The sequence below is a fragment of the Felis catus genome, chromosome B2 (assembly GCF_018350175.1).
Source record: "Felis catus isolate Fca126 chromosome B2, F.catus_Fca126_mat1.0, whole genome shotgun sequence".
NCBI lineage: Eukaryota > Metazoa > Chordata > Mammalia > Carnivora > Felidae > Felis > Felis catus.
This window is the reverse complement of record NC_058372.1, coordinates 121258558-121273098: the sequence shown is the minus strand read 5'-3', so window position 1 is coordinate 121273098 and position 14541 is coordinate 121258558. Positions and strand designations below refer to the sequence as shown.

At 40.6% G+C, this 14541-nt stretch overlaps 1 long non-coding RNA gene across 1 annotated transcript; it reads left to right on the top strand.

The window, feature by feature from the left end:
* The first annotated feature begins 12325 nt into the window (after positions 1-12325).
* Positions 12326-13300, top strand: LOC109500219. Its single transcript, XR_002157865.2, has 2 exons — positions 12326-12671; positions 12973-13300. It is a non-coding gene; the product is annotated as an uncharacterized LOC109500219 (long non-coding RNA).
* The last annotated feature ends 1241 nt before the right edge of the window (positions 13301-14541 follow it).

The window sequence follows — 14541 nt, the reverse complement described above, 5'->3', positions numbered from 1 at the left end:
CAGCTGTCCTGCTTTTTAAAAAATTATCTCCCCCTCACTGAAATTGCAGTAGGGTACAAACAAATAATTGTATAATAATTCTGACGTGTGTGCTATGTTTTTTTCCTATTTATTCCTAGCACCTAATCTGACATGTTGCCAAGTACTTGACAAATGTTTGTATAAATGCATTTCAGGAGAAAGGAAATACAGTATTATCAATGAAAAAACTTTGTTTCCTGCATTCTTCAATGAAATTTCTAGTAATATAACATTGAGAATTTTATTTCAATTTTGCATATTTGTTAGCAGTATTATTACTCTGTTTATCTCTACAACAAGTACTCTTTACTTTTTAAATTTCCTAATACTTTACTTCTTTAATTCCTAATTTAAATTCTTAATACTTTACTTTCTGATCTACCTGGTAGTTCTAAAAAAAAGCAATCATTTTTCTTCAGTTTAGAGATTAAGCTCGTGAAATTTATTGCCAGAATTCTTTTTTTTATTAAAAAAATTTTTTTTAACGTTTATTTATTTTTGAGACAGAGAGAGGCAGAACATGAACAGGGGAGGGGCAGAGAGAGAGGGAGATACAGAATCCCAAACAGGCTCCAGGCTCCGAGCTGTCAGCACAGAGCCTGACGTGGGGCTCGAACTCACGGACGGTGAGATCATGACCTGAGCCGAAGTCGGAAGCTTAACCGACCGAGCCACCCAGGCGCCCCCAGAATTCTTTAAAATATAGATGGCCAGTGATACTCTACATATTGATGAAACCATCACTGATTTGGAAATCACTGGTGTGCCATTTTTGCTCATATCTTCGAGGACATTAAAGCACACAGTTCGTTGGCTTCAAAATTTCATGGAATAGTATTACAAAGATGATTTGATTCAAATGTCTGAGAGCCATCAGACTGAATATCCTCATCACCTCTGTGAGAGCAACCTTTTTGAAAAATGTAGTAATCTACGTAAAACTATGTAACAATCAAAAGAAGCGAAATGGGAAGAACCAAGAGTTGAAGTAGGTATCCCACTGATTTTTAAAGTTTAAACATTTTCCTTTTGGAAAAAGTGCCAGTATGCTCAATGTAGAGTTGTTTTCCATAGCAGATAAATCTAGTTAATGCCTTCTTGGGCTATAGGAATATTTATTGGTGTTCAATCGCCTTACCCTTGGTAAATATTTAGAATGTGATTTCTCATTCTAGTTAGTTAATATATCTGAAAATGGACATGTGGCTTGATCAGGAAACTTACAAAGTTTCTTTCTTCTTTTTGGATTTATACTTAATGAAATTTTACAGACTCCTCATACAGAAAAATCGCTAATAATTTCAGTGTTACAATTTGCGCTGAAAAACACAGCACATTTTCCCTCTAAGTCTTACCTCTATCTAGCACACATTCTACACAAGTACCTAAGAGCTGAAGAGATTGGTGAAAATCCAATAAACTGCCTGACTTGAGTACACTTTTCCCAACAAAAGAAGTAATTGTACTGAAGCTAAAGCAACTTAGTTCCAATCATGCAATTTGTTATTGAGCTGCCCGCCGATAGCAGGTGGCAGTGTTTGTTACAGGGTTGGAGGGAAAGGAGCCAGTAGAAACTACTCCTGGCACCTTCTGACCATCTGCAGTTACCTCTTAGATTCCTATTAAATTACAGCATCTGATCTGCAAAATTAAGTTTCCTTTTAAAAAGTGAGTTACGAGGAAGAAAGAATCAGAGAGAAAGTGTGGGCTCAAGGAAAATCAGTCTTTGCATCAGAGAAGCACAGAGAAGCCATTGAGGGATTAAAGATGACCTCCTCTGAGGACAGCAGCCTCTTCTCCCAGACTTCTCTCACACTGCCTCAGCAGATGCAGAAGCCAGTCACAGGGCAGAGGTTATGTGGGTGTTGGGGTGTGGGGTGGGGCTTGCTGGCCCAACGCACTCGTGGAAGCCGTGTGGTAGTCCTGCGTGTGGACTGTCCTGCAGCTGGGCTGAGATGGGGGGCAGAGTGGCCTCCACCAAGAAACTAGTGGGAAGGGCTTGGCACTCAGATGTGCTTCCTTCCAGTTCCAGCTCTGTCTTGCTAGCTACCGAGGCAGAGTTTACTTCCTCTCTCTACGGACCAACTTCCTAGAAGGATTAATGTGTGGATTAGGTATAAGGTATCCAGCCCAGTGCCTGAAGTTAGCAAAGTTTTGATAAATGGTGATGATGCTGCTGGAGGTGATGAGGAAGAGGACGAGGGGGAGAATAAAGATGAGGAAGAAGATGATGATTAAAAGAGCCAAGCATTGATTAAGGGTGGCTTTTACCTGAATTTTGGATGAAGCCAGATTACTACCCAAATGAAAGTATGTTCTTTATCCGCACGAGGTGAGACCAGGCGTTACAATGCACCATGCACCTTCCTGTTTTTTTTTTTAATGTTTATTTATTTATTCTGAAAGAGCAAGAGAGAGCGAGCAAGCACAGATACACACACACACACACACACACACACACACACACACACACATATGCATGCATGAGTGGGGGAAGGACAGAGAGAGAGGGAGAGAGAAGAATCCCAAGCAGACTCCACTGTCAGTGCAGAGTCCCAGGCAGGGCTGGAACTCATGAACCTTGAGATCATGACCTAAGCTGAAATCAAGAGTTGGATGCTTAACCGACTCAGCCACCCAGGAGCCCCAAACCTTCCTGTTTTTAAAAGAAGATTTCACACACACAGACTTGCTGTCATTTCTAACCACATGTTAAAATTCATAAAAACAAAGAATGTCAGTCTTCAAACAAAATTGAATTATTACAAAACACATTCGGATGACATAATTTTAATTTTAAATTAGATTTTCTTCATTTTTTTAGGAAAAGAGAGAATTTACCATATGTAGGGAATTTTGAACATCCTAAAAAAACAGGAAAATGCAACAAAATAACTGATGATCTTGGCTTTTGGCTATTTTCTGCATCAAAAATAAAATTAATACATATTTTTTTCAGGTAGAATGTTACAAAAACATTGTCATGCATCATTCGAGATGATTTCTACTAACATCTTTTTCTGAGAAGTCCTTAAAGGCACTAGCTTCATAGTGATGGTGGAGAAATTGATAATTGGACAGAGTTATTGAACAAATAACTTTTAACTTTTAACTTTCATTTTGGGACTCCTGAGGGGTGTGTGTGTGTGTGTGTGTGTGTGTGTGTGTGCATACATATCTATATCTATATCTATATCTATCTATCTCTCTTAATATAAGTATATATAGATATGTATATACACACATGTAGATATTCTATATTTAGAGTAATTTAGGCTATTAGAATACATCTAGAATTCTATATATATTGTAAATTATATAAATAAGTTTTCCATATATTCTAGGTATAGAATATCTCTGTATATTCTAAGATTATATTGCAAGTTCAACTTCAATTTGCTCTAGTCATATTACTGCTCATATCTCCGTTTGTGCTCATGAAACGTCATTATAATTAATTGTTTTCTCTTTCATTGGACTGAGAGCTCTTTGTTAATGGTGTATCTGTGTGAGATTGGACGAAGCGTCTGGAAGACAAAATTGTAGTCAATTCAGTGTTGTGTTTCCTGGGCCGAGGCTGATCTGGCACACAGGAGGTGCTCAAGCAATGCTTGATTAATAATTGAATAGATGATTGATGGGAGAGCCTTCTGAGAGAACTGAAAATACCTGTTCTAGAAATGGAAAGAAGCAGCATGCTTTCCTTTAAAATTTTTCCCCCAAATACACAAATTTGGTCGTTTGTTGGCTGAGGTGAGGCTGGGAGCAGCCCACAGCATGCCACACTGGGTCATCTGGTAACCAAATTGCTTCCGAATGTGATCTGAAGCTGATTGTGGATACCATGAGACCAAGCTCATGGGTACCATTAAGAAAGGGGAAAATTGGGGCGCCTGGGTGGCGCAGTCGGTTAAGCGTCCGACTTCAGCCAGGTCACGATCTCGCGGTCTGTGAGTTCGGGCCCCGCGTCGGGCTCTGGGCTGATGGCTCGGAGCCTGGAGCCTGTTTCCGATTCTGTGTCTCCCTCTCTCTCTGCCCCTCCCCCGTTCATGCTCTGTCTCTCTCTGTCCCAAAAATAAATAAACGTTGAAAGAAAAAAATTTAAAGAAAGGGGAAAATGTTTGGAGAAAATTTAATAATAAAAGTCAAGATTTCTGTCAGGTTTATTAACTCTTTAAAACTCAAGCAACTTATAATTTTCAAAAGGTTTTTTATTTTTTCCACACTGTATACCGACAGTTAAAAACATAGTAATTTGATAATTACGATTACTGGGAGAGTAAAACGTCGCATGCAGGGTTATTACATTAGGACTTTCTGAATGAGTAATGTAGGCATACAGACAAGCTTTATTGCAAGAACCTGATTACTAAGTTTATCATCTGTAGAGTAGATGTCGTTTCTGTATGCTGAGGCTACTGGAAAACAAGCTGGAGGAGACGTTTGAAACATATTCTCTTTCACATTCTTTGTTATGTCTTGTTTGCCTCAAAGCCTCATGTATGGATAAGATAATGTCTGAAAACTTCCCCTTCTACGTCTTGAGATACAAATATTTTTTTCCTTACGGTCTAAGTCAGCATTATTTTGGAACACTGTACAAGTTATATTTTTCCAGAAGGGTACAAGTTATTTTTGAAGGCGTTACCTTCTTCAGTCACTTTGTGGACTGTTACATGGTCACAGTCCACATTTCAGGACTAAAGAAAAACAAATGAGGAAATGAAGCTTGAGCATAGGGTGTGGATAATGCTTCTCACATACTGTGTCTTTTTCAAATCAGGCGTTTTTAATGGGGTGGTCAGTGAAAATCAATTCTTAATACATTTCTAAGGACTCTGAATCCTCCCACCAGATGAGTATGAGATTTGGGCTGTCTCCAAACACAGTACCACACAATGGATCATGGGAGGATTCAAGGAAGAATTTCTTTGAGTAGAAAGCCATGACTATTCAGAGAGGAGGACTAAAAATTGGGCTCGTAGCCCACTCCCATAGGAGTGATACCCATAGGTTATCTTTCCTTGGTGAACTTTTTGTGTCATCAAATTTGTTACATGGTGTTTATTGATTGTCCTCTGATGGTACAAGAAAGAGCTGAGTAGAGAGGATAAATAAAATCACAGAACAGGACCGTAAGCCTAATTAATTCTATTAGGCTTCACCTTATATAAGGTGACAACAAGTTATGGGACAATGGAAAGAACATCATCCTGGAAATTAGAGTACCAGGGTTCTGGCCTGACCTCCGCCACCTGGAAACCTTGGGCAAATGACTTCAACGTGCTGAGACTCAGTTTCCCATCTGCTCTATCAAGCAACAGGATTATCATAACTGTGAAATGAGGTAACATATCTACAATTACTTTGTGAAATAAAAAAGCTTGCATAAGTCTAAGGTATTATTTTTCTAAGTTACAGTGAATCTTACGTATATCTTAAAAGCTTACATAACGATTTTTTTTTTTTTACCGCATTTCCTTTTTGTTTGACACATCTACTTTATCTTAAAGAAGATTCTATGGTAATCTGGTTAGGAAATTTCCAAAGTAGGACTAATTTATCAAGGGCTTTTGCAATCATTTTGTGGTTTGTCCACAGGCTTGGACAAGGAGCCAGAAGACCCGGGTTTGTGTCTACATGCATCATCAACTGTATGACTTCGGGAAGATTCTATCACCTCTCTGAGCTTACTTCTCAAACAGTAAAAAACAATAAGAATAGTGCTACCCAACTTTCTTATCTCACAAAATTATTGTGCGAAGCAAATGAGAAAATGGATGTAGACCACTTAGGAAGTTATAATAAAATTCGGCTCAAACATAACATTCTGCATTATTGCTCTGACATTACTAATAATGGCTTGCTATATTGTAAGTGGACTTGACTGTAATAAGAATAGCTTTTTATTTGGGGTGGGGGTATTTTTGCCAATGTGCAGTTAAATGAAACCATTATAACAATGTTTGCTTACAAAGGCCAGCAAGAAATGGCACTCGACTATGTAGCAGCTTTAGCGAAGTAGCTACTCAAAGGGAAGTGAAATGCCTTATCTCAAAGTATTTGAAGATGGACCATTAGCTCCTTGGTTATTATTGCTAAAAATAGCTTTCTCTGTATATAAAATGACCTCAATATTATAAGCAGTCATTTCAAACTTTTAAAAAAACCTGGCACAGGTGACTTAGCTTCTTTCATACAACGTGAAAATCACGTGGAAAAAGATACATTCCCCAGAAAAAGTCAGACAACTAACATAAATAACTTAGTACCACACTCCACCTCCTCGAGTTCATGGAACCCTTTAGTTTCCTGAGTAACTGATTCAAATCCCCGTTCAAAAGGCTCTTTGGGCCATGGGTTACCCAAACAGACTGTATTGATTTGATAAATCAGGTAATTAGTGAGTAAATAACAACATTTTCTCTGTGCTTTGCTGATACAGCTTCAAAGGTGAAATTTGTTTCAGAAGTGAGAAAAATTCACACAGAGAGAATAGTATGTACGGAAAATGATTTTCCCCCAGAATAATCTGGGCCTCTGACATTTCCATATTAAGAAGAAAAAGCGTTTAATAAATCAAAATTACATATTCATTCTCCTGTACGCTTCTAAAATAGCTTACTGTGAAAATGCCTTGTGTTAATATGCTGACAGGTTCTGTGTAAATACACACTCTTACAAAAAAAGCTATATATCATACAAGATTAGACACCCCGCTATTTACTAGCTTTCTCTGGACTAAGCAATAGCATGCTTTGAACTCTTCACAGGGAACCAAGTGGAATGTTAAGTAAACCCAGTAGCTTCTTTTGAATGTGCCAGTTTATACCGGTTCAGTTCTGGGTAGCAAGGGTTAGAGATTTCCTTTCTAATCAGCTAAACACTCTTTCCAATCTCTCTCTTTAACCAGGCATGAAGACTCAATCCTCCGATCACCCTGTGCCTGTGCCGATGGTCCTGAAGAAATACCAACAGCTCACAAGCGGTACAGACTTCAGGAAAGAGAGTGGAGCCTGCTGTTGGCACAGCAGAGTGTCTTCCCCAAAGCCCTGAAACGAATTGTAAAAAACCCCTGCAATCCGAGATTGAAATGTTTCAAACAGGGCAGATGGTAGCCAGGAGGTAAGCCTCTTGCTGGCAATAATTTTCCATTGGCGTTTGCGGGAGAGACCCATAAACGTTGTTCAAAGTACTCTTTGGTTATGGTAGATGTGAAAGTTGCAAAACCGATTGCATTTCGGACCATGCTGTGGGATAGAAAATTAAATGCAATATTCGGATTCTTGAAGAATTGAGTAAACAATTGGGGTTCACGTATATATGACAAAATCTGCCACTAAGCACTAGACTTGTCATCGAGAGAATTGTCAGCTTGTTTCCAGTTCTAAGCTGCCTGTAAAATAAAGATCACGTGGTATGGATCCCTTGAAGCCAGAAGCTGGGCAGGGGAGCTGTCCATGTGATAGGCCACCAAGCAGGATTTGTCCTTTAGAGCCTCCCATTTGATGGTGATTCTCAGTTTTTGAGATGCTTGAAACTGACGCCTGTTAAGTGAACAAATGCAATCATTATTTTCTGTTGATTGCTTCCAACTCTTTGGCTAAACGCAGGCTAACAGCAGACCAGGAATGTATTCAATTCATTTAGTTTGAAACAACTGAAACTATGGCTCTAGTTTAAAATTCCAAGCTTCACTATGAAATGTTGAAGATGGCTTTGGCCCCCCGGCCACCTCGTTTCAGCTTCTGTTTGAGAAATTCTTTTGCCCTGTTCTGGGATTCCTGTTAAAGTACTTCAGTTAAGCACTGGTTCTCAAACGGTCATGTGTACACGAATCACCCCAGGGAATTTGTTGAAACACACATTGGTATTTGGTAGAGATGGGCCTGAGATTCTGTATTTCCAAGAAGCTTTCGGGTGATCAGGTCAGCCCAAGGGTATACTTTGAGTAGCAAGGTACTAACCTTTGACCTTCTTCTATATTACTTACTCCACCCTGGGGAGAAAGAGGGACTTATCTCATTGGTGAAGTAGCAAGAATCTGACAGTTATTCACCCATGATCCTCCTGCAAAGGAACTTATACGGGCAGAGGCCACTTACTGCGTGTGACGGCCTCTTTTACTCTCTCCCCTTGCAGGTACCTTGCCAAGGGGTGGAAGTTCTCTTCTCCATCTGTCGAAGTTCCTGGGAAGTTTCTGCCGGTCAGGGCAGGGGCCTGTGACAGCCAGATCTGGAAAGTCAGTGCACACCATGAGGCCGTGTATTTGGTAAGCACCTTCAGGGTCCAAATATTGTTCTCAATCCAGCTCCACAGCAATTCGACTTTCCTTCTGATCCTTCCTTCGAGTCCTGTGTTGTCTCAGTTTGTTACGAGCCTGGTGGAGAGAGGAGGGTGGTTCATTGGTCCTTTAACTTCTACTGAATGCTGTAGAAAAGTCAGCCTTCTGATATGGGAGCTCATCTGGTCTTCCTGGAGATCTGAGGCCAGTTATCTACTGTATAGGATCTGCAGCTACCTTTCACCTTGAGTGGCAAGAGGGAGGCAAGGGTGAGGGCTATTTTGAATAGGGTTTTAAAAATGGGGTCAACTGGCTTCCTGTTGCTGGGCTTTTTACATCTTCGGAACCTGTTGGGCAGGTTTAGTTTCCCCCGCAGAATGTTGGAATTCAGATGAAAAGAAAGGCCCCTGGGCTCCCTGGGAAAGCCCTAGAGTTCAGAGCAGTGCGGGTGTGGGGCTTCCTCCTAAGGGAGAGTCAAATGCTCTTTTAAGGAGGTTAGAGGTTCCAAGAGTTATGCCATAGCAGTAGTGACTCAAGTTTTAGTTAATTCTATCCCGCTGAGTCTCCTCTTTGGACACTTGGTAATATTGGATTACTCCTCCACCAGCTTGCAAGTTGGCCTGTTACTTGGCCTTACAGAGTGACATTACCTGTAACCCTTGTCCGACCAAAGGTCTATATCCTCAGGCAACCATGGCCGATGGCCCAGCTTTGTGTTCTCTTTTATGGGGATTACCTCGGCCCAGATGAGCCTGCAATGTGAGGATCTGTGACATATTTCAAAGTATATTGGCTCTCGTGTCAGACCAAGAGTCAAATGTCAGCCCTGTCAATTATTAGCAAGATGCCTTAGAGTCCAGGGCATGCTTAATTTCTCTGAGGTTTAACTTTTCTCCTCTATATTCATCTAAAAAGTGAGAAAAAATGTTTAGGGTTAAATGAGATAGCGTAAACAAAGTACCCGCCATACAGTAGACCCCATAACTGGTGTGTATTATTAATATCATAGCATTTTTACTCAACCTTTGCTTCCGACCATTATTTCCTCCAGCATCTACTTTCCACCACAATCCCCAGGAAAACAAATATACACACATATATACACACATTGTCTGCATTCAATTGCTTATGAACCTTAATATCAATTTATAAAAATAAGGTCAAGTAGTAATATGCCTCAGAAGAGCATGCACACAATTCAAAGGTATCTGTAGTGTTAATGACTCTATCTTCCATTTTCTTGATCTTTGTAGTATGGCAAATTGTCTCCGAGGACGTATCGTTTGAGGTAAACAGCACTTTTATACAGTCCAGTCTTGCTAGGCAGCCAGTTTCATGCGAGTCAACTCACCCACCATCAATTTGAATCTTTCCATATTGAAAGAGAACAGATACTCAAGCTTGGTGACAGGATGGTACCTCTTATGATTGAGAACATGAGGAAGTTGTTCAGCACATTAAACTGTGACCTGGCAGGTTTGATAGTAATATGCAAAGTAGCGTAATTAGTTACAATGGGAATCACCTTCCTCTTCCTTCTTTCAAGGCCCGTAAGGAAAACACACAACTAACGTCCCAAACTCTTAACTTGTTTCCATGTCTTTGACAGCATTCGCTGCTAGCACATCCTCATGGAAAAGGACACCTATGGGAGCCAACAATAGCTTTAAAGACTTTTTGGTTATGAAATAGAAATGGTTATAACCACTCTAAGCCAAAGCTCTGATTTCATAGAAAATCAAGAGGCATGCATATTTAGCAAGTTTTCTTTTTGGAGGTGGAAATATCGTGGATAGTGCCATTTGATAAAGATCATACTGGGCATAAAATTCGAACTGTTGGAGAAATAGCTTCTTTCTCAAAATATTTAATCAAGAGAAACATTTGAAAAGAGGAGTTCATTTCAGATAATTTGACCATTGGCAGAAATGTATGCTGTTTCAGGGAAGAGCTTTTTATCTACTTTGCTTTCTGAAATGTGCCAAATGCTTAGAACAGTCCCTGCCACTCAGTGGGGTTTAACAGATATATGCTGAATGAACTCATGTACCGATTTTTTTTTTAAATGTATGACCAGTCATGCTATTAAGTCATCAGTGGAAGAAATTGTTGTTCTGTTATGCACAGAATTCGTGATCCCCAAAGACCGCCAGGGAGCCGAGACCGATGCAAAAGCAAAAGAGCCTTTATTCGAGCTAGCTGGAGCTCAATCCCCTACCTGCACCGACGCAGCGGTGAGATACGAGGGAGAGAGAGCAAGTTTCAAAAGCACAAAGGTCTTATAGGGGTCTAGGGGCAGTTGGTGAGGTAATGGCTGTGGCCTCCACCGATTGGCTGGGGAAGGGTCGGAGTCCTGTTACGCAGTCGCCCGGGCGTGTTTTGATCGGGAAGTTTGAACGGGTGAGCTGGTGGTTACTCAAGGGGAGGAGGCGTGGTCTGAGGTTTCTGCGATTTTCCCGGAAAGGGGGCATGTCGGGGATATAGTCACTCAAGGTGGAGGACACAGAACAAGATGGAGTCGGCTGGCATAGGTCCGCCCTTTCAGTTCAATCATTTGAGGGAATATGAATCTTCAAATCTGTTTCTTTACTTGCCAAATTGCTGGCTTTTTTTTGCTCTTTTCTTTAAAGAAAAAAAAGAAAAAGAAAAAGAAAAAGAGATGTCCACTTGCACCAATGTGACCAAACCTTTATTCCTTTAAGGGACGAGAAATGTGAGAACCCACTCCAGTAAGTTCAAACCTAACTGCAACTCAGCTCTGCCCAGCTCTTGACATAGGATGACACAAGCCAGGCAGATGGGCTCAGAGCCTCTCTTCCGACAGTGACTCAGGGATCTGGGCTGCTTTCACCTTGAAATTCTATCATCCTGGAGGACTTGGCTGTCAGCCACATGGATAGCAGAGAGGGAGGGTGATCAGCTCACAGACACTTTGATTGCTTTGGACCAGCAGGACCAGCAGGTGAGCTCAACTCACCTTCTGATTGGTGGAGGCTCAGTCTTATGATTTCTACCTCACTGCAAAGGAAGGCTTGGAAAATGTAGTGAGTACTATTTCTTCCGCAGTAAGAATCAATAGCTTGGCAGTAGAGGCTTGATGTTGATATGTGGTTTAAACTGTACGTTGTTACATTTTGGAGGAGGCACGTGGTAACAGAGAAATGGCATCATGTGCATATCCTAGTATATTCTATTTTTTTTTTTTCAGCCAATTGACAAATGATTTCAGATTTTGATTCTCACTGATTGGCATTTCTCTTGGTCTTGTGTAAACATATCCCTTCCGATAGGCTACTGGCTTACTGTTACCTCCCATTCTTTTTTCTCTACCAGTAGGAGCAGAGTAAACTCATTTCCTTGCACTGGTTTCAACCAGCCATACTGGCATGCACTTTGGACAAATGTGTTACTAGTTTCTTTAACTGATCCTGGAACTTGGCTAATTACGTTTTCACAGCAGATACACTTTGCCTCCAGAATAGGGCATGAGAAACTAAAAACGTCGTGCTTAGCAATTCCAGAGAGCATTCAAAGGTTAATAAACAACAACAACAGCGGCAACAGCAAGAACAAAAACGAGCAAACAATTGCTTGCTTTTCATGTCCTTGAAGGCATGAGGTCAGAGCACACCTTTCCTTGCGTTCAAATATATTTATCTTGTGGTAGACTGGTTTGATTGGTTTGGTAACTTGTGTCTGTCCAGGTCTCAAACTCTGGTTTTATGACCGCTTGTCTTTTTATCCAACTGAAGCTTTTTCCTACTAATAGAACTGATTTGCAATAATGATTTGCAAAATGATTTGCAATAAATACATTGCCTTATCCTAGGCTAAAATCCTGATCAAATTGCTATGTGATCGTCACGTCTTCACCCTGTATATAATTTTAGTGATCGTGTAAAGAAGCACTTGAAAGTGATCAATGACCCGAAATATGAGGGAAAGCCGGTAGATTTTCTTCTTACCTTTCAGCTGATTCCACCAAGCCTTTTTCCTGTTTTCGTGATGGTATTTTGACTTTCTAAGTTGAAGGGCAATTTTTATTACAAGGATCTGGCTTTCAATTTCCTGGATGTTTGCTTGTTTCAGAAAATTTAAAGCCTTGGCTATTTTAGGGCTATCTCCTTTGGTTATATTTTGAATCCCTCCTAGATAACTTGTACAAATATTTTGAGTTAGATGTATGTCTGCACATAGGAAACTTGCAGGCTTTCATGTTTTCTCACTTCTTTTCTCTTTAAAGTCAACATAGTATTTTTACTTTCAGAAATTTCCTCTATACATCCTGTGCATTGTCTATACCGAGCCATCCTGTGTTTTAGACCTGTGCATCACAAGCTATTGAAAAGATACAGAAGCCCTTGTGGTAAGCCACGCTCTGGAATCTCCAGGGACCTAATGATTGGGCACATTTACTTCTCTCGCCCCCAGAATAGCAGTGGTAGAAGGGGAAGAGAAGTCGTGAAACAATGTGACAAATTTAACATCGAAATTTTAACATAGAAATGTGGGATGAAGATCGGATAAAATGATCAGAAAAACTTGAGGGTTGTTAACTTGAAAAATGTTCAATAACACGGCGTATAGATGTATTTGCAAAGATCTTGGCTCAGGGCTAATGGATTTTTTGATGTGCTAAACACAACTTTTTTTTTTTTTCCTCCCAGATGGAAGGGAGACCAAGGAGTGGAAGGGGAAGGAAGGTCGTAGACCTGCTTGATTTCTAAGCAATGTGAGAGTGTTGCGTCTTAATCTAATTTCAGCTGCCACCGAACAACACATGCACATACGGTATACGTTTCATTGTGGGCTGGTCGCGCCGAACTTATCTTATTGACCAGGAGGCGAGTGGTAAACGTGCTCACTCGTTACACCAGATTTTTTTCATCCGTCTTGTTCAGTAAAAGAATTTCACGCTTTTGTTTAGAGTGCCAAGGGACCAGAATTGCTTGCAACTGGTGGTGGCCAGATGACATAATTTTAGCCAATAAAATGCAAACTAAAGGTTACTGGTGGAACTTCCAGGAAATACTACTACTTTTTTTGCATAGGAGGGGAAAATCTCAGCTGGCCTGTGTCCTTTTGTCCTTCCCTCTTCTTCCTGCCCGGAATTAGAACCTTATACCCGATCTTGTGATCAGAAAGACAAAGGTCTTAAGTTAAGGATGACAGAGCGTCATCCAGAAGGAGCTTGGTTCTCTTGAACAGCTGTCCCGGTCTTCACTGCTCACCTTTAGTGTCCTTGTGAAATGAAATCTGCGGCCTCCTGTTTGTTGGAGCTGCTCTAGTTGGTTTCTACTGCGTACAGCCGAAAGAGTGGTTACAAAACCACTATTCCTACAGGGAGACTAGAGATCAGCTCTTCCACTGTCTGCCTCTGTGCATGGAATTGGCCTTATGAATATACAATGGCCCAAGTTACCAGGAGGAGGCTCTTGTCTCTGGTATCTGAAAGAGCTGACAGGAAGAAACACGAATGCAATGTTTTTTGTTTGTTTGTGTGACCATCTTTCTTGCCTTTATTTTTTCTTCATGTCCCTTCGGATACTCCTGCCTTGTTCTTTGTATCCATCGTTGGCCACACTTGACCCCCCTCGCCCACCCCGCCCACCCTTCATTCTGGGTTATTACAAGATGCGTAGTTCTCTGGACACATTTTTATAGCCAGTTGTGGAGATGAAAGCACCTCAGAGAGGCTCTATTTCAATGTTGTCATTTCACTGAGGAGGAAATGAGGAGAAAGGATGGTAAGGTAATTGCAGGATGAAAATGTCCAAATAAAACATGAGTCACTGGCAGTCAATTGTATGCGACAAGGACTAATTACATTGGCAAACATTTATGGTGTTTTTACTATATGCCTGGTCCAGTGCTAAGCATCATTCATGCTTTATCAATATTTCCCCTTCCCAACAACACCATGAGGAAGGATTTATAAGCATCTTCATTTTACAGATGAGGAAACTCAGGCACGAAGAGGTGAAGTAAGGTATTTAATCTCAAGGTCAGGTATTTAATCATACTTCACTCCAGGGGAGTCTCGGGAGTGGAATACTGAACTGTTCAGGCTTCATCATATCAGATGTCAAGCAAATCAGTTTACAACATCTGCCAGAGTGGAGATTAAAAATAGCATATAATTTGTCTGTCTCAGACTAACAACAATTTAAAAAATTTCCCTGTCGCACATTCATCTCTTACAGATAGCTTGAGGATAGCAAGATTTCCATTCATCC